General features: G+C 40.9%; 1 protein-coding gene across 15 annotated transcripts in view; it reads right to left on the reverse strand.

Moving 5' to 3' along the window:
• LOC128942722 (poly(rC)-binding protein 3-like) overlaps positions 1-25,686 on the reverse strand; it is a 495,488-nt gene that overhangs the window by 132,224 nt on the left and 337,578 nt on the right. The window contains exon 1 of one of the 15 annotated variants that reach the window (XM_054285358.1): positions 5,209-5,293. The exons of 12 other annotated variants lie outside the window; for them this stretch is intronic. The gene's annotated coding sequence lies outside the window, so the exon portion shown is untranslated. Of the gene's footprint in view, positions 1-4,738; positions 4,837-4,911; positions 5,085-5,208; positions 5,294-25,686 lie in introns of those variants that run through there. 2 more of the 15 variants (XM_054285356.1, XM_054285357.1) reach the window with 2 other exon arrangements.

The raw sequence follows: 25,686 nt of genomic DNA on the forward strand, positions 1-25,686 counted from the left end.
AATAACATCTGCATTTGTTTAGCAACAAACATACACCTATTTGTATATAAAAGATGACAGAAGTGTTTTCCTAGATCTCCACATTCTCTGTGTGCAGCTGCCCAGAATCTTGCTGCCGTGCCTGGGACTGCTGCTCTGACACAGCCACCCCCATTTTCTAAAAGTTGGCTGAACATTCATAAAGCCCTGCTGTAAGCATCACAGTCAAGTCGTGTGTTGGATTGCTTAATTTTTATGAAATCAAATTCTTTCTTTCTTATTACAGATATGTGCCTAAACTATTCCATACAGTGTTTTCCTAAGCATTTTCACTACTTCATTTTTAAATTAGGATTTTAAAATATTTATCTTAAAATGTTTGTTAGATAAAAAAAAATCCCCAAAAAAACCTCACAACAAAAATCACACATTCAAGTTTTTCTCCAGACCATTTTGTGAAAGTTTTCAGGTGTCACTGCAATAAATCCTACTAAGAAATATTGCAGCACCCTCCTCACAGAATTGCATCTATAGACTGTCTGAGGAACTAGATTATGCCAAGAACAACAGGTACATTTATTAATTTTGAAAACCTGCTGCTTATTTATTTTATACTGTTAGTCAGACCCTGCTACCGATGCCCACATCCTCCATAGGAGGAAGGTCTGCTGAGGTCAGTGGCTGAACCCTGACAGTGTGAATTGCTGCTCAGTGACTCCCAGCAGTGCTGAGATACTATGGTCAAGCACAGACATCTGAGGAGGTGCACGGGAGAAAGAACTTCATCCGACTCTAAATGACCATTACAGCTTTGGGGAAAACAAGGTCTGATCCAAGGGGGAGCCAGAATCAGAGAACCAGAATTAAAAAACCCAACAAAATCCCTTGGGGGAAGAGATCAATTCACGTAGGTTTGCAAATTTTTTTTTTTTGGACATATAGATAATACCCCTATATATTTTAAATAACAATGACTTTCAGTGCTAATTGTTTTTTGTGTCTTTGTGCTGAAGGCTTTCAGGGCTCAGAAAGCAAGTCAAGATGCTGAACAGCATGTGTGTACACAAGATGACAGCCTCTGGCAGGGGACACAAAGGCTGCAGAATACGGGTGAGCACAGCGAAGGGCCACCCGTGTGCGTAGGGGATGATGGGCTGTCTGCTAGAAATCTGGCAGAATGCTCAAAAGGGAGTTTGTTAGCCTGAACTTGACTTCTGTGCCTCACTGATGAATATTAACACACAATTGCTCTTGCTGAATATCCCCATGGTTCCATGGCCACTTCAAGGATGCATGTATTATTATCTCCATCTTCCCTCCCACCCAGCTGATGGACACTACACCTTTAGGGGTAAAAACACACACCCTTAAGACCAAGTAGACGTCTGTTACAAAGATTTTCTGCTTGATTTTAATCCAAAAGAGCTGGCATTCAGCTGCTGTTTTTTAATTAAAACCTCTTTGCTGAGTTGTTTTTGCCTTGTGGAGCGTCTATCAATCAGGAGGAGTCACCGCAGGATGCACTCGGTGGCAGCAGGCTATTTCATCCCTTCCCCCAAGCCCAGACACCGACTTTTTCCTTCTTCCTCCCCTCCCCAACTTCATTAACTAAATGCACTGAATAAACCTTAACATCCCGGCTAAATCCTATTGGCCCTGGATTTGCTGCTTAATGCTAAAACCCAAGCGACCCATTTTTCTCTTGTTGATACTGCTATTGCTGATGGCAGCCAGCAGAGAAAAATACCCAACTATAAACTATTTTCACGTAAGGAACAAAACCAAGAGCATTCACCACTCACTCTTTCTGCTGCTGCTCACAAACTTTATGTAAGCTTTACGTGACGTGTCAAAGCCTCCCTTGCTTTTGTGCTTCATAGGCAGCACAGTGAGCCTGTTGCTTAGCAAATGATTACAACAGAGTGCATCTGTTATTAAAAGTGCAACTAGGTCCCTTTTAAAGGAAAATGATCTAGAAAAGTCTATGAAAATTAATTTCTGTGCATTCTACAATCCCCAATCACGATATTGTTACAAACATCAGAAGATGGAGATCCCACTAACTGAGAGAAAAACAAAGAGAGTAAAAAGCTTCAGTGCTACAGAATCATTTTGGTTGCTATCCTTAAGTTTTGCTTTGAACTCTAAGTTTGTCTTCCCAATTTCACATATGCCACAGAAAAGGCTAAAGATTATTCACTGTGCCCCTGTCTCCTGGCTGTCAGCCCTCGTGCTGCACCCCAGTTATAATTACTGCACGTCATCTGCCCTCAGCTCAGCTGCCCAATGCTTCCTCCTTGGTCCATGATGACAAACAGGATCCTCAATGGTTCTTCCCAGCTCCTGACTCACTCTTTCCAAAGCACCCAAATTGGGTCATCCATCCAGCTGCAAAGCCTCCCTGTGGTAGCATTAAGACCTTTGGCTGCTGGTGTCATCTGCCTGCCTTTACTGCTTGCTCCACCAGACCTCTGATCTCTCTTCCACCTTAAAAACATGATACCATGACCACCATGTGTTGTGCCACAACACCTGACACTCCAAAACCCTTCCCTCCCACAAATACCTCTTTTCCCTTTCTGCCACACAACTGTGGCCGCAGTCATGTCCCCCCTTAAATTTGCAAGCTGCTCCACAACTTTCCAACTGCAGTGATACACCCTCGTCCTGCTGCAGGGTCCCTCTGGAATTGTCCCCGCCAAGCAGGCCTGGACAGGCTCCCAGCGCTCCTAATAGGAGGGCCACCTCACCCTCTGCTTCCCCATGTCCTGTCCTTCTCCCTGAGTGCTGAGCATGAGGGATGTGAACCCCTGTCCTTTCACCAGGACAGCCTCTTCCCCTGGGATGGATCTGTGGAAAGCAGCTTCCCACGCAGAGAACTGAGCGCTTTCCCTCATGGCTTGCAAAAGTCGCTCCCTGCATTTTCACTTATCTGTCAGAGTGGCTATTCCAGCTTGCTCTTGGGTACCCAACCACCACAGCAGTCTTCGGATTTGACTTATATTTTTAATACCACATTTCACTTGACTTTATTATCAGACCTCAGTGTCCTACAACACTGAGCTGGCTTCTGAGAAGTGCTGCATCCCGAACTGCCTATCCCACGGACACCCAGTCCTTTGCCCAGCAAATTCCCGCAGCATTCTGAGGCTGCGAAGGCTGAAAAGGAGCAAGGAGCCCGGGCATTTGGTGAAAATGCAGCTATTCTGAATAAAAGCTGTATTTATAAACAATCTAAAAGCAAATGCAATCTAGCACTGAAGATATGTGGCACAGGTTATGATTATTAGTGCGCTGTCTGGTACGAGAAGCTTTCAAATAAAAACATTTTCCTACTGACCGTGCACTCGCGTTAATGTATTCCTTACCAATACCACTAATGGAGCATTCATCATGTTTCTTGCTTCTCTGAAGTAACAAGAGAAATAGATGGAACCATGTAGGAATAAAATTAAATATATCCATGGCGCTACACGTTATCATAGCGCACACACTCTACAAATGTGTTTAAACAGGGTCCTTGAAGGAAGTAATGGCAACTGACTTCAATATTACAGAAACATTCAAACCAGCATAAATTGGAAGGCAGGAGAGATAAGGAATATAACCAATAAAACAAATGCTTATATTCTTAAGGACTTGGTTTTTTTGCAGCAAGGACACAGATGAGAGCAAGACAGAAGGCAAGGTCTTCTGTAAGAAACCAGCTATTCCAGAATAAAGAAATAAAAATATTTTTGTTGGCCTGATTATAGATAAGGACGGAACGGAGCAATATCCACATATTGCCAAGGTTTTCCCTTGCCTTGGATACAGAGAGTAGCATACTAGATAGAGGACATATTTCTTAAGAGGTTTATGAGGAAGCAAACCTCAGCTTTTCTGCTCATTTTTATAAACTCTTGACAGATTTCAGCAAGGTCAATTCCTGGACTCGGCTTTGAACCATTCTCAGTGATAGTTCATGAACTTTGCACCAGGAATCTTTTTAGGGATAAGCAATGGACAAATGGATTACCAGCTGCTCAACTCCACTTTTCACTATTGTTCTACTTCTAGAGGCATATACAAAAGAAACAAACAAGGACTACAGCTAGACTGAATGGTACGCACACATCTAACAGATATTTATTTATTTATAACACTTTAAGATAGACTTGCAAAGGAATTGCCAGTTATGCCTGCATTTTGCATATAATTTATGCCTGACCTGTTAAAAAATATGTTTAGGTAATGTGTGTTAACTGAGTGTTTATTTTTCCTGTAGCACTAGGAAGGTTATCAGAAACACAAATACAAGCTGTACACTAAACATAACCATATCCACTAACAGGACATTCTAACAGATGCACAAAGGACATTAAAACATCATTTTAGGCGCACAGGAACAACTTTTCTTTCATCTTCAAAAATAATAATATCAATGACCATAGTGATGAGGTATGAAGCCCAGACTCCTCCTTTATTACTGTTAATTTAAAACTACTGTATATTTTCGAACTTTTCTTTAGGAAACACACACTTCGAAGTTCACTTTTCCCCCACTGCACAACTCGCTGAGCGACGACCCGGTTGTTTACTCAAGCAGCCTACACAGCAACTTCAAAACAACAGCAAGAAAAGCCTCCAGAAACATTAACACTTGAACGAAACGCGAAAATTTCCAATGCCAATACAAATTCCAAAATATGGGACAATATTCCAAACTAGTTGCCTCTGACAGTGATGCTGGTTTACAGCACGTCAGAAACTTACTAACCTCTGCCTTCCTAATCCCTCCGCAACCCCTGTGGTCTTCCTCGGCCTCTCCGCGCTTCACGTTAAACTTGCAGGAAACCAAGAACCGGGGGCACACGGACACACAGCGAGCAGGCTCCGGATAATGTCATCGCCTTCGAGCGCCGGAGCCCCGGCTCAGGCGGGGTTACTCACCCGAGGGAAGCCCACACTTCCCGACTGACAGTCCCTCACGGATCTCCCTCAGCGCCGCTCACTCGTGCGGCGGATAACCCAGCCCCATCTCCGCACGGAGCACTTCTACCGCAACTTGTTGTGCCCGCGCTTGTGCAGCTGGAGTTTTCCCGACTTGGCCCGGCGCTGCCCGTCCCGTCCCGGCCCGGCCCGGCGGCGCGGCCCGCTCGCCTCCCGCCGCCGCGGCCGCGCACAAAGAGCCCCCCCCGCGCCCACCCTGCAGCGCCGGCCCGCGCCGCCCGCGGGGCCGGCACCCACCTGCGGAGCGGCTCCGCTCCCGCCTCCCCGGCGCTGCTCCCGCCGTGCCGCCCTGCGCGCACAGATGGCCGGCAGCCCTGCAGCCCTCCGCTCTGCCGGAGCCAGGCAAAGCCCGGCTTCTTTTTTTTTTTCTTCCCCTCTTTTTTTTTTTTTTTTTTTTTTTTTTTTTTTTTTCCCTTCCTCTTTCCTCCCTTCTCCCTGTTTTATCCTCTCTTCCTTCCTTGGCTTACACCCTGGCAGATGAGCACAAGTGTGCTCACAACACCCCCTCCACCAGTCACTTCAATTAGTGCCACGCGAGAGGAGCTTCTGCCCAAAATCTGCTTAAGAAAGGGCCAGAGGGCAGGGCAATCGCCTTTGCTCAACAATGACCAGAAGCTGCTATAAATATCCTAACAAAAACACTGGCCAGGCCAGGAATGTCATATCCTAATGTGATAAAAATTGTAAATATCCAATGTATACCAGCAACACAAAGCAAGAAAATCAGGTTGTTTTTGATAAAAGAGACAAAGATTAAAAGCAGTCGCCACCTCCTTACCCTCTCCCCCCAGTACGTGACCTTGCAGTATGCTATCAAAGTTGTGTATTTCTGGGTGCCAAGCTATTATGTTTTCGAGGTCCAGAGCAGCTCGTTTACAATCCCTTTGTGGCAGCTGCTCGCTAATATTTATAGGTACCCAAGTCTGTGCACCTTATATAACCAAGTCCACTGACCAGGGCTGGGCAGAGGTAGACTCCAACCCCACAGATATGGTGCCTCACACAAACAGTACAGGCGGTGGCTTACCTTGTTAATTAAAACATTAACAAGAAGTTCCCAATACACCAATAAGTAAACCAATATATTAATACAGTACAGACAGGGGTGTGTTTATATGAGGACTGGAGGATTTAATGTCATTTGATTTAGATGCATTTTACACTAACATTATTCCACTGCTGTGAGTGAGGAGAAACTACAGCCTGAGGTTTTTAACTATACAGTGAACTAGAGCTGAAAACTAACTAAAAAAACCCAAAAAACAAACAAACAACAAAACTCACAAAAAGCCAACACACACTTGGTCAAGCACAGTGCCTCTACCAGCAGTGCCTGGACCTTGGGCTTGTGCATCACTTTACAAATGTCCAGTTCACACTGTGCAAGTAGCTGGCATGGGGAGGGCAGAGTGGGAGAAGGGAGTGGTTTCGGTCCCACAGGACTGCTTGTAAACTCTGCAGTGCCTTCGAGAGAGTAATTTCCAATCTGTTGATGGCCGGATGACAACAGCTAGGTTCATCTGAGGGGAAGCCAATAGCCACTGTCACCTAATTCTCTCTCCAGACATTCAAGAATGTAATCATTGCAAAGGGAGGGCACTCAGCTCATGTCCAAGTCTCGTGCCTCAATGTTTATGTACAAATCTGTGTAAAAGTAGTTAATCCTATTGACCGACCGCATGCTCTTTTAGAACCGAGATAATGGCCATCTGAAATTAACCCTGTATTTCCTCTGTCGGGTCTCCATCAACTCAAAAATCAACTTCTCTTCTACTACAAATACATGTTATTTTTCCATTTCATTCCCATGCCCTCTTCTGATCACACTTGTTTGTCATGCTGTAGTGAACACTGCTTTCTCAAACTAAACCAATTCACATACAGACTTATTCTCAAAGCACCTTTATACACAAAGCATGGTCACAGAGGGTTTTTGCTGCTGTATTAATTCCCTGAATTTGAGCATGTGCCCAATGTAACAAAGAGTGTACTTTTAGAAGATCACTTGATTTAAAAGAGAGAATATTTAAGTGAAGCTCATATGAAACCCTAGTCCAAAAATCTCATATGCAGGCTTGCAAGAACAAAACTGCCCACAAGATTTCCAGACTTTCTAGATTCAGCAGAGAGAGAAATATTCTTTATTTCAACAAAGAGTTGTGAGCAGCCCCGAGTGCACAGATGCAAAACAACAACACCAACACGTACAACACAGACTGAGCATTGTTGGGCCAAGGCTGCCAGCCCATGGGCTGACAAAGTCCTCCCTGATGATGAGGGACAGGGATCAGAGGTCCTCACTCTGGCACAGGCATGGTGCAGGTCTGTGCAGCCCAGCACAGCGGCCAGGGTAATGGAAATACATCCAGCTGAATTTCCAAGGTGTTCCGTGCAATATGGCTAATTGACCCTGCCAGTTGCACTGGCTGGTCTTTACACAGGCTCCTGCCTCTATTTCAGCCAGGGCCAACTGAGTGAGTTGGCCACAGCAGCAGTACAAACAAGTGTTGCACTGCAAAAGAGTGGACAGAAGTCTCACTGAAGGAATAAAAAACCTCCAACATAATCCTCAACAACAAAAATGGCTCCAGGTAAGCAGGAAAAAGATTTTTAGAATAATAAGCTTACTTGGCAAAAACATGAGCAATGACTTAAATAACTGCATAGTTGTGACTGAATAACAAGACAGCACAAATAAATCACTAATGGAGTGAAATGCAAGCCTGTGCGCATGGTATAAAAATTTAGCCAGCCAGGCAGATGAACAAATTGGTGGAACTCACTTACTGATGCTAGAAGTGACAGAAAAAGATTATTGTCTCTGAATTCTGGGTGAGTTTTGTATCTTTAATTTTTGTGTGTGTCATTCCCGAGTTCAAACAGGGAAAATAAAAAGGGTTATAAAAATAAAAATACAAAAAAATTCTCCTTTCAACAAAAGACTCTGTTTGTATTGATCTGTCTTGATCTGCTCCTCTTCATTTTGCATGCTGCTTTCCTACCCCAGCTTTTCCAATGGATAGAAATGGTGGAAGAATCTTGCAACTTCCTTTAGGGACTGATGAAAATGTAGCATAAAAAAAAATGTATGTATGGATAAATGCCTCACAAAGGGATATTCAGAAGGGTTGTCTTTGCAAGTGTGAAACTATTCCAAATGCCATTTGCTTTTCACATCAAAATGCTCCATTTGATGATAAACCTAAGAGACAGATGACAGAAATCTCCTTGACTGAGCAATGTCCCAAAACTAAAATGTACAAAGCAAAGATACTATTTAGTTTATAAACAATTTAATGTATATTTGCAATTTTAAATTGTCATAAAATATTCTACCAACAAAGCCCTCATTTTATGGAGAATTATGCATTACCTGGAAGTGCTTTAAGTTAACTCATTATGGAAATAAAAACCTGAATCAGGTACATTGGGTCCTTGCATTTGACATAATTTCCTGGAGAAGGAAACCTGTGTACGGAAAGCTATCCTCAAGCACTAGTTGAAGTTTTCCCTTAAATACTGTTTTATTTGATAAGTGAAAACTGACAACACCACCAAATCATCTAGTATTAGTGTTCTTTTCTTTTACATGTCCCTGCCCTTGGACAAAAAAATAATAATGGGCTATGCTATTCCTTAGCCTGAATAAAATGTTGCAGTTACGGAGATAAAGACGTATTGAGCTGAGCAATTAAATAGCTAAATAAATGAATCAGCAGAGCAGAAGTGACAGATTTAATTACTGCTTAGAGCTAGGAAGGGGAACTAATTATGGGGTTCATGAACCTCATGCCATTCTTTTCCTTAAGCATGGGCTTCGATTCTTCTGGATCAAACACTGTAAATGGGGTAGCACCATGCACTAAATTAAAAAAAAAAAAAGAAAAAAGAGAAAGAAAAGCACGAAAAGCTATCCAAAATTTGGAAATAAAGTCTAATCTTTGAAGAATGAATAGTCAATACTGTGTTCTAAAAGCCCATGTTCAATTGACTCCATACCATAAGTTACAAGGGCTTGCTTTCAAATAGATAAACACTAAAAATTTAGTTCTCCATAAAATGAAAGCACAATCAAGTTCACTAGATGTGAATAAACCAGAGATTGTAATAGAAAGCTGTGGTAAGTGAGGCATAAAGCATATAGCTCTCTTGAGTGGTTAGGAGCCCTCTTCATCAGAAAATATCTGTCACTGGGAAGCCTGAGCAAGCTTTTGATCCTACTACCTCTCTCCTGCTTTGGTCAGCCCACCACACCAAGCAAAATATCTCACAAAGATGCTTTTGTGGCCACCAATTACAAAAACACTAGCAGTGGAGAAAACCTGCACCTCAGTTTCTGCCTTCTGTCTCATTTCTCTAGGTTGCATTTACCATTCTAATTCTGTTCTTGTTTGATAAAACAGTCAATGCCAATTATTTGAGCTTCACATTAAACTCATGATCCTAGTGGTATAATCCCCTAAACATGGAACTCTTTTCCTTATTAGTGGGAGGGAGGAAGGGGATAAAAGCCCACATATACAGCATTTGCATCACATCATTCAATTAATTGAATAATTTTGGTTTACAGCTATCTTGTACAGATAAAGAGAGACAGGTATCATTTCAGGAAAAAAGTACCAAGCTGGGTTTTTAAAAATGAATTAGGGAAGGGAAGAGAGGAGAAGTCTTTCATTCATAGCCAGTTGTTTTCTAAAATTTTAATCTCATTATGATGTCTGTTTTAGCACAATTTTAAAAATCTACACATTTGCCTCTTTTCCTACAAGCGCTACAAAGAGAAAAATATCTCTGGACAGCTGACCTCATACACCATTCTGAAAAGAAAATCAGGCCTTTTACTCCACTGACTTAAAAAATCCTAAAATTGCAGGACATGATGCAAACAATAAACATCTTATGGGTAGGAAATATGTAAATCTACCCCAGCTATAGTCGTGATCTCCTTCCACACCACGAGTAATTTTGTCAGAATGAAAATAATTGTGTCCACACCCAGAGCAGTGGGCTGATCCCTTGGAAGGCTCACTGAACAATCACAAATGCCATCATCATCCAAGATTACAACACCAGCTCTGCTTCAATGAAATTCTGCCCTCTGAAGGCAGCCAAAACCAAGGTCTATTGCCTCAATAAAGTCCAAAATGAACTCTATCTTAAAGATCAGTGTCTGGGTTTCTGTATCAAGGGAGACTGTATCTGCAGGGAACCAGGAGCACTGTACACGCAAGATAAGATAAAACCAAGATTTTTTTTTTTTAATGGAGTTATGGTATAGCTCTATACAAGTGATATTCTTTGCCTGGAATTCTCATGCTGTTAGATCAGAAGAAAATGCACTTTCTACCTATACATACAGCAAAGTAGAGAGGAGCTGATCTTCCAAAAGGACACTATCTGAAACACTGGGTACAAGTTGCATTAACCCTCATACCATATGAATTTGACAGCATCAGATATCCATGTTATTAAAGTGTGAGGTGTGTAGAATGTCACTAAGGTAACAGTGGTCATGAACCTTGCAGAAGACACACACACACAACTGATATCTCATAATAGAGGCATGATGATTGTATAAATAACCTCAGTGGAGCATGATGAGAATTAAAGGATCTCATGGGCAGGGGCAGCTTGTCAGCAGACTGACAAAGGATAAAAGGAGAACGTGCACTCTTGGTGCACAACACTTCTAATCTCAGGAGGCAAAATCAGCAGTATTTCACTAACAGTTCCCTGCCAGGCTCACATGGAAATAGCCTTATATGTGTCAGAGGTGTCCCTCTCAAGACAGGACATGATCAGTATTTGCCTGTGCATCCAGAAGCAAAGTCCCAAAGGAATACAGGGCATGTAGGGATGGAAGCCATGCAGAAGTGAGCTCACCACCTGGGGAGAAAACTCACTATGAATCCACTATCTTCTGCTTTCACTGCAGAGCAGTGCAAAAGAAATCCCTCATGGGATACTTGGAAGTGGAGTAATGGTTAAGCATACTCTGGAAGTGAATTTGTCATTGCTTTATTTATACCCTTTTGCTCTCGATCTTGCACTTGGATGTCTGCCCTTAGGTCTTGCTTAACATAATTTTGCAGTGTCTCACCACCCAGCCAGCCTGGTGAAGTGGAGAGACAAGATGAAACAGAGTGAAACCAGTAGATTATCAGCAGAAAACAAAGAAGGGGGCACAGGGTGTCTAGAGACATGAACTTCTCTTCCAGCAGGGTCATAGAAGACCAGAGCTGGCAAGTATTCCTTCCTATTTTTAAAGGGTCACTGGCTTGGGATGACTTTACTAGCAGGGAAAGGATTATCTCTAACAGCCATGAACTAATTCTTCTCCCGCATGCTGGCAAAGCAACACTCCACAGTTCTGGGTGAGCCCTGGGTTTTCAAACAGCCTCTCACTGTGTTTGGTTATTACAGGGAAGGTAGCAGGTCATTTTTCACATGCATGGGAGTGTGCCATTTCATCAAATCTGCCCTTGGGAAGTTTGCTTGTGCTGATTTGCAAAAAAGTGACTAAGTATACCAGCAGGTGTAAGGGGAGTTGCTAGTTGTCTGGTACAAAGAAGAAATTACTGTTTTATTGCATGAAGTTCAAATAACATTTACACACTACTAATCTCAGACCTAAAAATAATTTAAAATCATCTACCATTTTCTTCTTTAAAATCTCAAAGAAGCATTCTTTTTTGGAGTGGCTTCCTAATAGTTCATTGGAACAGCAAGTATCCAGTCTTTACTGGGGACTAATATAAAAACTAATCAAGCTCCTTGACAGTAATGACAACTGAAATAATGGGAGCCACTGTCCAACTAAAAAGCTGAAGTAAGCCTCCAGCCGCAGTGCTTAAAGTGTTTTCCGAAAGAAGCGCAGGGATCTGTGCATACAAACATCAGAGCTTGCTTACTCATGGAATAAGTTCCATCTGGGAAAAAAACCTGCAAATAACCAGAATTATGCCAGAAATAGGAAGAACAAGGAAGACTCTGAACTGGCTAGAGTGCAGCCCTAGACTGAGCCTGAGCAAAATTCACAGAAAGTTTCTCCTCTCTCCTAGGGCAGTAGTATACCAAAGAGGAAGAAGCCATAAGGAGAATGAAATAAGGAGTGACAAAACTGATCCTCATAAGCCTCATAATACAATCCTTGACTTAATAGAGATGAAAAAAAGGAGTTTTATAATATGCAGTAATGTGTTCACTGTGACGCTTATGAACAATTACAAAAAGTAATTAATTAAACAAAAAGTTATCTTGATTTGTGAAACTTGAGAAGCGGTTACTTTCAAAAATTCTGCCACTATGAAAAACACTATATGCAACATAAGGGGATAGCACAAGCCCAGAACAGACCAAGAGAACAATTTGGAAATCTAAAGGAATGGTTCACTTCCATCTCTTGAGGTCTGAGGATCAGTTTGAAGGAACAAAGCTCCAGGGCACAAAAATCAATCAGACAGTTGTGGAAGAGACTTGGGAAGTTCCACATACAATTTCTACTTAGCTACCAAATTGGTAATGTCTGGAAATTCCATTGGTAGAAAGTATGGAAATTACCAAAATCTTCCAAACACAGGGAATTTTGGAAGTCAGACCTGAACCTTTGTGATTCAAATCTCAAAAGCAGAAAGTGATGGCAGACCGACCATCCATCCATCCATCCATCCATCCAGAACGAAAATTGGTTTTAATATTTACACTGCTGAATTCACAAAGAACTTTGGGTAGAAAAAGAAGAAGTGGAGATAGTCAGAGATGCAGAATCAAACACTGATAAAGTCATCTGCATTTTGGAATGAGTAGCATGCTACATTGAGACCAAAGACGCTCCCTGTATTTCTAAATATAAGTAATGCCATGATTATTCCTCATTTAAAATATTCCTCACTATAAACATTTGAAATGCCTTTTATTCTAGAGCCAGCACAACACTTTTCAACAGCTCAGACAAAACTGACAGTCAATCCTCCTAAAATAACAGATGGGACAGGGCCACCTCTGCCTGCCACAGAGAAGTGGGGAATTGCAATGGAGAGATCCAGAGGATTCATGCTGTTAATCTGGCTGCCTCCAGGGACTGATAGCAGTCAGCTATCACAGCTGCTGGCACTGGGCATTCTACCAGTAGTTTCCACTCCTACTTTAGGGGCAGCAGCGCTTTCAGACAACCTGGTTTTCCCTGTCCTAATATGGACAAAATTAGGGTGGACAGATGCTAAGGGATGTGCACTTTGTCTTTCCAGGAGCCTGCCACCTTAGACAATTACTGCTTTGCTTGTGCTCACAGCCAGTCCAGTTTGCTGCTGAAAGCTGAAAACTCAGTGCTTCTTCTGCATTCTCAGAAGATTCAGCAAAACTTATGTTCACTGGTTTCATAATGCTTCTGAGAGTCAGGGGCCTTGATCCTCGTATGAAATCCACCTTGTGTCAATCTTAATTCCATCTCCAGAGTCATCAGGATAAAATCATGCTCAAAAAAGCAAATAGTTCATCTCTAATGATTAAGAATATTTTTAGCATGCTGCTCATATTGTGCTGTTCAAATTCCTTATGAAAGTGAAATTGCAGTGAAATTCTTGATGTAAAAAGCTACTGTGAGATATTTCAATATGCTGGTGCAACATAAGAGTTATCAGAGTTATCAGTGTGTCAGGGTAGAGCATGACTAGCTTGATCAGGAAACTACTGTGGAGAGCTGTAGCGTAAATGATAGATGTAAAATCAGAAACAGCTTTGAAATGTGTATTGGCAGCTTTTCCTTCTACACGACCATTGGACCATGTGTTGCATCAATATTGGTGACAACACTCAATTTTCAGTAAATGTTAGTGTTTAAAGCTGAAGTTATTAAATCCTTATGGAGGTATATTTGCTGCAGCTTTTCTGACAGATTATACTGTATCAGGGCAGTTGAAAATACTGTTGTTGCCCAGTAGAGTAGCAACAACAGGAAAAAATTAGAACAATAATTTTGTTCAACATAAAGTCATACATTGCTACACCATAATGACTTTTTAATATCAAACCAAATATTTAAATTCCATTATATTTTTTTAATATATGAAACTTTTCTAAGGAAGAAATAATTCAGTGGTGCCCAGCAAATTCAGACCCATTCTACAACTACAGATTTCCACTGTGCCCTCTTGAGATTCACTTTTTCAGTGCTTAGCTCCAAGAACATAAAATAATAGTCTTGTCCTACCTCACAGAGCTACTATTAGCACAGCCCATTTATATTCTATAGCATTACAGCATTATGGGAGAACAATGGTTTCTATATGTACCATTCTATGTGTACATTTTCCACTGAACTTTTTTTTAAAAAACCCACAAAACCTAAATTTGTCTCCTGATCTTTTTTTTTCATTTTGTTTTCTAACTTCCATCACCTTGTTTTGCTGTGTACTGTGTTGTGTCTCCTGGTATAGTCTCCTTCTTGTTTCAGTCACTTTTCTGTGTCATCTAACTGTGATGAGGTTTCTGTCAATGTTTCTTTTCTCCACTGTTGCAATCTTCTTATTTCTCATATATATTGCCAGTCTCTCTAGATTGAGAATAGGTAACTATTCTCAAACTTAGTTGGGTCTTTGTATCTCTCTTCTTCTTACTCTGAGCCTTTCCTTTCCTGCCTGTGAACCACCTTCAGGAGCTTTGGTTCCTGAAGGAATTGTCTCCCTTTATAGGGGTAAAGGAGAGCACTACACCCGCAAGCATTCATTGATGAGGAGACAGGGAAATCAGAAAGAGTGAGTGATCAGAGAGCTTTTATTCCGGATACATGAAGGCCTTTAGTGATGTGTAAAACACCTCAGAGATAATGAGTGCTTCAGGGTAGGGATTGTATCTGCCTGAAATAAGGGTATCTCCAGTGCTCAGTGCACAGAGAAGTTGCTAACCTTGCAGAGGCCTTCAAATTGCTACAGCTCAAACCCCAGGAGGCTTTACATGTTAAATTTTACATCTTGAACTCGATTGGGAAACAAACTCAAAGCTGTTGCATGCAACAAAACACGTGGTTTATGAAGTGATTGCAGCCCAGCTGCTGATGCCTCCCAGCTGCTTGTTCCCTTATCCTGTGCTGTGGGTTCTCAAGAAGTGCAAAACAGAACCAACCAGTGCTGTCATTACCTTGATTTCAATCATTCGGAGGACCTAGATCTGTCCTTAGAGACATGAATTAAAAGTCTCATTGTTAAGCCTAGTTAAAAAAAAAGTGTTTACAACTGCAGCTGCAACTTGGCCTTTCAAATAAGAACTCTGAATCCAGCAGAACTCTAGGGTAAGAATGGATATGTATGTTATTTATACATAGAATGATATTCATTTTTGTATTACTTCCCTTCAAGGGCTGCTAGGGGCATTTCTAAATATATTTGATAATTGCTCAGTTCCAAAAGGTAAGATATCTTCTCCCTGCAAATCTGGAGAAACATTGAAGTTGCCAATAAATTGCTGGAAGGCCTTACCTTAGAGTTACAACTCTAAACAGACCCAGCATTTTTGTGCAGAGCAGCTGCCTCAGGGAGAAATCAGCAACTCTCCTGGAGTGGCTCATGAGGAAAAGCTTGAAGGACTCAGTCCTACAAAGGCACTGACATAATCTGGTATCATCCTTGGCTTCTTCTGCAAGCGTGCAGTGCTGGGCTGTTGCCAGAATATAGCCAGGAATCACATCTGTACACACCTGTTTGCAGGAGACAGATCCCACTGCTTGGAAACTGCTGATGAAGCCTCACAGGTGCTCAAGGATCAAGTTTGCCTCTAATTTGGGGGTTCTGCTTGCTATTCAAATCCCATCAAAGCCAGTGGAAACCTTGCTGTCTCAGTCTTCCTCACTTCTGAGGCAGAAAATACATACACACATGCATATATATCCTATATACACTTCTATCTATATGTGGGTACAATTTTCAGAAGGCACAATTTCATAGTTTCAGAATATTTCTAGGACTCATCTCACTGAACTGTAAAGCAAGCTGCACTTGAAATTCTTAGCATTTCAGAAGGGATTATTATTTTGGTATGATCACTTTTTTATTTATCTGTGTAAGTTTTCCCAACTTTTTCTTTCTTTATTCTGCTCCCTTTTCTATTCATTTTTGCAAATGTTTTCTCTTTTTCTTTTTTCCCATAGCTTGAATTTTATGAGCATGTTTTAGGGCCTTTTCTGAGGAGGCACTAAATAGAGAGAAAGCAATTCAGAAAAAGAACAGTAAAAAATTAATTATTTTAACTACATAAAATCATAGAATCATAAAATGGGTTGGAAGGGCCTCAAAGACCATCTGGTTTCAAACCTCCTGCTGTGGACTGGCCTACACCACTAAACCAGGTTGCTCAGAGCATGGTCCAACATGTTAAACACAACCATGGACAGGGCATCCACAGCTTCTCTGGGCAACCTGTTCCAGTGCCTCACCACCCTGACAGTAGAGAATTTTTTCCTTATATCTAATCAAAATCTTCTTTCAGTTAATGTCAGGTCATTTTGGAGGGAAAGGCAGGAAATGTGGAAAGAGAAACTCCCCAGAGTTCTCATTTATTCTACACCATTTCAATACACAGCACAGTAATGGTGATTATTAGAAAGTCTTCTGAAAATGGAAGTTTCCCAACCAGAAAAATATCAAGAATATCAAAGAATATCAACTCTGGAAAAGTAAATTTAGTATGTTCAGCCAAAAAAAATTACTTTGAAGAGCAAGTTTCCAAAGGCATAAAACTAATAATAAAATATTTTTAAAGCATTTCCAAAACAGGAAGTCTGCCAGAATGTCTGTAGGGCTGATAAGTAACTTGGATATGAAAGGGGAACCCAAATAAGATCAAACTCTACTTCAGCAAAGTGAAAAGAATTCTTTATTTGGTGTAAAGAGCACTATGGAATAGACTTTGGAGATTTCCAGACCGAAACTTTCTTTACAGGGCACAACCTCCTTACTGGTTAGACAGTAGGAAACAGAGAGAAGAAAATCAAATGGTCACTCTTCACAATTCAGAGAGATTTTGAGTGTAGGGAAATGCACTGTTCAGCATAGTCCTCAGTAGTTTGGTTAAGGCTGAATAGTGAGGTGAGATTAAATCATACCAATTATTTAATTAGTAAAAGCCAAAGATGTCTGAAAAATTGTAGAATAATCTCAATTCTTTGTGATTGGTGATAAAAGTGTGGACCAAGAATAATGCTGATAAATATTCAATCTGGAACAAAAAACCCCAAAGAATCCTAACTATACATACCCAGTGATGAGCTGTAAGTGAGCTGCTAAAAATCTGAAATATGGCTACTGCCACTGGTGAAACCATGTACCATTCTATAAAAACACCAGCCTATTGTTTAAGGAATATTATGAATAATTAGGAAAATGAAATGGAAGAGAGATTATAAGGTCACAAAGAAAATACACCTTATCTTCTAAGCCACAAGGAACTCAGCTGAAATAAAAACATATAAACAAGGATCTACGGAAAAGATAATTAATAGTAAGGGACGGTATCTCTGTAAGGAACAATAAGTCAGTTGGGATAACTGACATTTTTTGTTCTGTTTAATAAAAACCCACAATCTATCCTGGCATCCTGGTGTACATGATCACTCCTACAATATTTCTTAGCAGTAATGACATACATTTTTGTAATAATAATGATCTGCATTTTCACTGTTCCTTTTCTTCAAAATACAAAGTATGCCAGGAATATTGTTTAAATTATTCAAGCAGCCATTTAAGCAAGCAAAACCAAATTCTATTGGAAGTAGCAGGTTGAAAGATGTCTTTGGGGCTCATCTGGGCCTACCCAAACAAGATTAGCTTTGAAGTTACATCCAAGTTCAAAGGTTGCCCAGGAGCTTGCACAGAGAGCTTTGTCTGATCTCCAAGAATGGAATGCCACAGCGTCTCTTGATACCTGCCAGTATTTCATACACATATGTACACACACATACACACACAAGAAAGGAAAGATTTTTCTGATATTTAGACAGAATTTCCTATGTTGTGACTTGGGGCTGCTGCCTCTAGTCCCATTGTGTTGCACTACCAGAAGTGTTTGACTTCATCTCATCTGTAAATTGCCAATGGATAGGTGAAAACAATTAGGTTCCCCCCTTATTCTCACCTTCAGCCAAAAGGACACTTTTTCTGTCAGCTTCTCCTTGTATGTCATTTGCTCTGGCCACCTGATGCTCCAAAGGACTCATTCCACTATGTCAGTGTCCATCTCATACAGGGGAATCCAACACAGAGCACAGTCCTCCAGGTAGTCTTACTAGTGTCAAAGAGAGGGCAAACAATCACTTTTCTCAGCTTGCTGGCAACTCCCTTGCTCGTGGAGCCCAGGATGATGTTGCCCTTCAGGATGCACTGCTGACTGACTTTGGAGTTTTTTTGTCTGCTGGGACACCCAGGACTTCTATGCAGCGCTGCTCTGGGGCCAGTTGGTGCCTAGCCTGTCCTTCTTCATGATCAGGAATTTGCATTGGCCTGTGCTGAACTTAAAAAAGTTTCTGTCAGATTTATACTCCAGCTTGTTGAGAATGCTCTGAATGATAGCCCTGCACATTAATTGCTCCCTTAATCAGGTATCATCTGTGAACTTTCTCAGGGCTTTATTTCGTGCCACTGGATACATCTGTAGTGAAAGCGTGAATGAATGTCCACACTAGTGTTGGTTCCTGAAAGATGTTACTAGAAATCACCCATCAGTTGGACTTTTTACAGCTGATCACAACCCTTGGAACCTCAGGATATGGCCAATAGTGCGTTCACCTTGTAGTCCACTGCTCAAGTCACTGCCTCACCACTTTGGCTGTAGGAATATCATGTAACAGGACTTGCAGAAGCCAAGACAAATGACCTCATCTTTCATCCATCAAGCCAGACATCTCCTCAGAGCAAGCACTCAGACTATTCAGCCACAATTAGTGGTTTGTGAATCCATGCTGTTCCAAATTTCCCTCTTGTCCTCCTTGTGACTGCACTTTCCTCCAAAATCCTGGTGGAAGCTGAAGGGAGCTCTATCAGCAAATAGTTCCCCAGATCTGCCTTCATGCCCATATACATGTAACACTTGCCAGCCTTCAGGATCATCTCCTGATTCTAGGGACTTTTTGAATAATATACAAAGCAGTCCTTGTAATGGCCTTAGTTCCTTCTCTCCGTATCCTTGGATGCATTCTCTCGTGTCCCACGGACTTGTGTGTGTGTCCAGTTTGCTTACTTGGTCACTAATGAGCTATTCCCAGGTTCTGCCTGGGAGGTATGGGGACAGAATGAAAGACCAAGGAGAAGATGCTGAGTTGCTCAGGCTTTTCTGTGTGCTTCAAGTCTGCTTTCATAGCCCCTCATCTTCCTTAGACATCCTTTTGCTTCTACTTCTAGAAATTCTTCTTGTTGCCATTTCCATTCCTCACCAATTTCAATGCCATCTGAGTTCTGACTTCCCTAATTCCCTGCCTACATGACCAACAATGCCCTGCTCCTGAGTAGCCCTCTTTGGCCTCCTCTGCCTTTTGCACTTGAGAGAAGATGGAGCTCCCTGCCTGTCTGTTGTGCCTGTGTGACTCATGGGCTGTCGGCTGGGCTGAGCCCAGGTCTGGGAACATTGTCCTCACAGAGCAGCATCCTTGCATGATTTCCTTCCCCTTCCCCTTCCATACAGTCTCCCATGGGAACTTGCTGAATAGCTCCCAGAAGGAGCTGTTGAACCCTCTATTTTCATTTGCTGTTATCATTCTGAAAACTTTGAGGTTTTGATCAAAGTGTTTATTCATTTCAGAAAAAAGATTCTCAAAAAAATAAAGTGTAAAAAAACCACTGAAATGAAACTTTTTTCTCTGTCAAAGTCAGTTTAGATGCAACTGAACTTTTACAAGGAGCCATAGTCACTTAATTGCGTTCATTCACTAAGGTGAAATGAGAAGTAATGGAGTAGAGATGCCTAATGCTTATTGACTATAAATAATTTAGATTATTTATAATATTAAATACTAATTGGTAAATAATGATCCATGAATAAGTCTGACAATACGGCTGGAAAATAAAATCAAGAGAGATTTCAAAGAACCCTCCCAACTCAGCATCCCATGAATTTTGCTTGCTGCCTATCAACATCTGTTTCACTTTTCAGCAACCTTGTCTTGCCTGCTTTGCAACTCACAGCAGTGCCTAATTTAAACATTCTGTGATTGTGGTTTTTAGTCCTAAATGGGGTTGTGAGATGTGCAATTACTGCTTCTTTCATTTTATTTACAAAAGACAAGCAAGAGGGAGAATACTGGTTTTTTGCTCCCACCTGTTATGCTAAGAGAAGCTAAATGAGTGTTTGACAGGTAAAAATATAAACGATGAACCCTCAGATTAAAATACTATTGGAATTAAATTCATAGGTGTTTGTGAGAGTCTGGGTATGTTTCAGAAACTGACAGCATTTTACTTTTCCTTCTACATGTATAGTATGCTCAAAAAGCTTCTCTTAAAATGCCCTGTAATTAACCTAGGATACAAGAGAGAAAACGGTGAGCAGAACAACAAAGACAATTTGTCATCAGGATTTTCATTAAACCCCTCAGTATTATAGGAATTAATTTCAGTATTGCTTTGCCCTGATTACTGCCTGTCGGATAGGATACAGGCATCCAACAGGATATTTCAATGGAGAGCTTTTGCTCCCATCCTACATCAGCATTATGAAGGTAAGTGGTTTATCTACACTGACTGTGATTCATCATCTATATTTTAATATTGCAAAAACTGAAGACGGCTCTAATTTTAACTTCCCCTAGCCCTGCTTTTTTCCAGTAAATGTTACATTGATAATAGCTCACATTGCCGTCCCCATCTTGTGCAGGGAGCAAAATCAACAGACTTTTGAATCACAATAGCCATTAATTTGTTACTTTAGCTTCCCAGACATTATAGTTCACTACATATTGTTATATCACACAGGCACACAAACGTTATTGGCCACAGAAGGGAAGCAGCTCTCATTTCAGATTCTGAATTGAGCTGCAACCTGTACAGAATCTAGGCAGCGTTCTTATCTAGCCTTTCCATTTCCAGTTTTTCAAAATGCTCCCCTTGTAAAGCAGACCACTTTGGAATCTGCAACACATTTTAAAGTAATGATTAAACACTAATCCACTAACATACTGAAGTGGCACTTGAGAATTTGGCAGTATCACTTTAAATAATCTCTTAGCCTGCTGATGGCTCTCTCAGTATCCTGTGTTTCCACACATAGCTGATGAATAAAATGATTTGAACTAATCTGTGCCCATACTTCTCACAGTATTTTTTGCATGAAAAGCAAACAGTGCAGCATGTGTGCCTTAAAGTAAGGAAACCTGTAGGGACTATAGTCAAAATTTCAGTTTCTATAAAATTTTATTTTTCAAGTTATGTAAAAGTATTTTTAGAAACAATCTCACCTTAAATCTGAGAGTGCCATTATGGACTGTATTACAGAAATTACTTTGGTAATTTTGGCCAAAGCAATGCAGTTAAATGTCACACATGGGTGCAGGGGGAGGGTAGCAGATAGAGAAATCAAATTCACCCCTACAACATAAATGAGATATGAAACATTACTGAGGAGCAACAAGCTGCAATATTGTACAGCATCTTATAAAGCCACACTAAATGAACACAAGTAAATGGATGCTGCCTTAAGTTCTTTTTGCTCATTGTCGGGAATTTATGATTTTTTTCTCTGCAGAAAAATTGACTGAATAATATATGTGCTGCACCCAGCTGCTTATAAGGTGAGTAGGCAAAGTATCCTTTATGGCTAAAACATTATTACAGGATCTAGATCTGCATAGCTTCTTGAGCTGAAATGTGAATAAACCCAAAGGACTAAGCTATCAATTCTCCCTCTTTGAGTTGGAAAGTGAAAGGGGCTGTGTGTGTGTTTGTGTGTATGCGTGTGCTGATCTTTTAGTAGTATTTCAAATAAAAAAACAGCTTTCCCAAGCATTCTGCTTTAAAAGTTGGGTATGTTCATTGACTTTCCATCTGTTCCCATCTTTCCTAGGAGCTGTCCCTATATGCTACAGATATTGGGTTCAAACCCGCTTTGCTTGCATCTTCTGTCATAATCACATTATGAGATGACACATACATTCATCTGGATAAAAGGGAATGCTTAGAGAATTCAGGTTAAGAAGATGACTCAGTTGCTGTATTTAGATTAAAAATTCTTCTGATTACCTGGCACATTAGGCCTTACATTAAATCACAAAATGTGCCATCTCTTTTTCTTCTCTGTTCTCATTTTTCCATTAGCAGTTTTCTGGCCCTTCTATCATTGCATGTTTCCCTTGCCCCAGTCTACTGATCTCTTTTCTCCTCTTCGAGGGCTACTCATATAGTTGCCTTCCCTCCTGTTCATCTTCTCTCTTCCCATAGTCTCTGCTATGCTACTTCTACATAGCACTGCCAGTCATTCCATGCTTCTCCTTTTAATCCCATCCAGACTCCTGCTTATACTGTTCCTTTTGATGGAGCATATACACAAGGGTGAAAAACAACAACTTTTATATTTTCCAGTACTTCATGTAGGGAAAATCTTTGTCATGTAAGAATCACACATGGTGGGATTCTTAAGGTGTCCTGTGTAGGGCCGGGAGTGGGACTTGACCTTGATGGGTACCATTCAACCCAGCATATTCTATTATTTCATAATTAAATATGATCTAAACACAGTCTACAGTAATGTCTGCTCAGCAGGTGCCCCAGAAGCAAAGGGCCAGCATTCTTTTTATTGTCCTGTAACCTACAGAACTATTCTAGTCAAGAACACATCATGTAAGTGACATGCACAACTGCAGCTCCATGGTAAACAGTGGCTCTTGCTCATCCCTAAAACTCTTCCAGACTGATGGATGCATATTTGGGGTCAAACGTCACAAAAAGTGTTTTTCCCCTCCTCTGCCAGTGCTAGATTTGCTTTTAAGTTATTGAAGCATCAGAACTAGTTCTACTGAACAAGGCCTGGGGCTTCAGAATACACTTATAGCACAGGCCTAAAAGCATCCCTTTTCTGCCACAATGGAGCTATAGAGTGGAATCTGAAATAAAAAGCAGAAAATCTAGAGACAGAACATTAAGTTTTTCTTTTTGATTACTCTTAGATTTAAAACCCATTAAATAGACCAGTATATAGGCAACCTCTAACTTAACCAGAATTATGGCTATTGCATCCACTCCACATGGAAATGTATAAAGTACTTACGACTACATATTTCAGTGGATTCTTTTTTTCAATAACTAATTATAACTCCCAAATATCAGTTATAACCTCAATCTTTAAAAATATCAATAATTATTGCTAAAATAATTAGTTACTTAGAGTAGAAATTATACACATTATGAGAGCAAAATTATTCAAGATTATATTCCTGTTCTGCAACACAGAAAATTTATTAGCACACACAGACTAACAAGATACTTTGTGTTTTCAGTCAGAGCACCATGACAGTCTGTGACTGGTAATCTAAAACACAAATAAAGCTGTGAATTTGCTGTGCTAAAGTGGCACCACTGATATTCCTACATTTCCCATGTCTTCCATTAATAAACCAGTCCAAGAGGAAGGTAGCTGAGTGACACTGGCTTGCATTTAGATATTATTCTTTATGTACCAGCCATCAGCCATTGTCACAGAGCCTATATAAGAACACTAGCTTCTGCATCTAATTCTTTCCTCTTAATTGACTTTAAAACTTTAGGTAACATCTGACACAGGAATTTACACGGAAATTAGGCGATCTGAATATGATTTTCTTCCCCCAACTCCTTCTCTCAGCCTCTCCTCAAGGCCAAGGAAAGGGACAGGTTTTAAGAACAACCCAGCAGCTCTCTTTGTGTCCAATTAACCTTTTTTTTCACAAAGAGGATATTAAAGATTGGAATGTACTGCCCAGGGAGGTGGTGGAGTCAGTGTCCCTGAAAGTGTTTAAGGAAAGACTGGATGCAGAACTCAGTGCCTTGGCCTAGCTGACATGGTGGTATGTTCAGCCAAAGATTGAACTCAATGATCTCAGAGGTCTTTTCCAACCTAATTGATTCTGTGATTCTGTGGATGCAGACGACAGCTAAGGGATATCTAATAACCTGGGTGCAGAAGACAGTTAATGATGATCATAAAATAAAATACTGAAATGGCTATTTAATTCCTATTCTCTGGCAGAAATTATGATATTGGTTGTTGCTGGCCTTTTGTGCTTCAATAAAAGTCTTTAAAATACCATGTCTGACTTGACGGATGTGCTTTTGAAGAAGTTTCTTGAATCAGAATATCTCCACTGCCAGTGTACTGCAGAGGTGTAGTGTACTACCTCCAGACTTCCTGGATTTTTTAATGACCTGTGATGTTTTCCTCTCTCCTGTGGGCAGGGTTTTTGAAATGCTACAATGCAAGGGAACAAGGTTCCTCTCAGTGATTTTATTTAACCTCTCTTATTTAAGATCAAAACCCAGTGGGTTTAATTAATTGTCATATGTTACTTCCAAGCTGAGAAACTACATTTCTTCTCCTGCTTCTCCTGTTAATTCTACTCCTAAAGGTTATTGTCATCTATTGGTAGAGAATTTAAACAGAAATTTTGTTGATGATACACCTGGCAGCAGAGAATGGATCTTCTTGTTGTGACACTGGTGCTGACATCCTTCCGTGGTAATACACAATAAGGCAGATAATCGACTTAGATATTGCAACAACAGGATTCTGACTGAGGTCAATGAAACTAATCAATCCTGTTCAGCATCTGGGTTCCTCCTGGGTGTCCAGGCCATGTTATCTTCTCCATATACTTAATTTTTCTTCTGGAGGAATGATCAGGGATTTCCTAGTAAATTACCAAACTGAACTCTTCAAACTCCTTAGGCCTTTCCATAGCTGGGATTATGGAGCATTAGCTGTCTGCTGCCAGGTTAAGCTTCATGAGCTGCTGAGAGCACCTCCTAATCAAATTTTATGTTTCTAACTGGTTGAGATGATGTTGTGGTCTAAATCAAAGTTTTGTCTCCTGAGTAGCAGCAGTTCAACGCATCATCATTGACCTCTACTTACTCAAATAAATGAACAATCAATTAATGTGAAGTAAAGAAAACCAACCTCAAAATGAAGGCATAAGCCAGCTCTAGTCTTAAGAAGGTTTACTTATTGCTGCATGCTCAGCATCATGCCTGAATGCAAGTCTGCTGGACACAACCAAGCTGCAGCCACTTCTGTCACCTTCTCTTGTGTTTAAAGTGATTCAGACTTAGGGAATAGCAAATTCATCAGTGGTTTGACAACATTACTTCTCCCTGTTTTTCACACCCTGCCCCACAGCTGTGCCAACAGAGGGGTTTGCATGAACGCTCTCTAAAATGCTCAAGGCAAAACGAGCCGGATTATTTAAAGCAGTGTGAACTGTGGATCTGAACTGGCTTGGCTGAGTTAGCAGGTTTCAGGCTAAGGAGTAGTTATGCAAGCCGCTCCACTAGCACAACCAGAGGGGCAGCACTGCCAGCTGCTGGGTGGCTGTGACACAGGAAAGCAGGAACATCTTTAGGCAGAACAGCTGGAGCATAGAAGATGCCATCCCTCTGCAGCTGTAAAACTTCTGCCTCAGTGTCCCTTAGGTGTGGGGAAGACCATCCACAAGAAAAATGTCTTTTAGTATCTGGGGGGGGAAATGTTACAGTGTGTTACTTCTATCCATTT

The sequence above is a fragment of the Melozone crissalis genome, unplaced genomic scaffold, assembly GCF_028551555.1.
Source record: "Melozone crissalis strain CALT ecotype California unplaced genomic scaffold, PUWL_Pcris_2 ptg000042l_1, whole genome shotgun sequence".
NCBI lineage: Eukaryota > Metazoa > Chordata > Aves > Passeriformes > Passerellidae > Melozone > Melozone crissalis.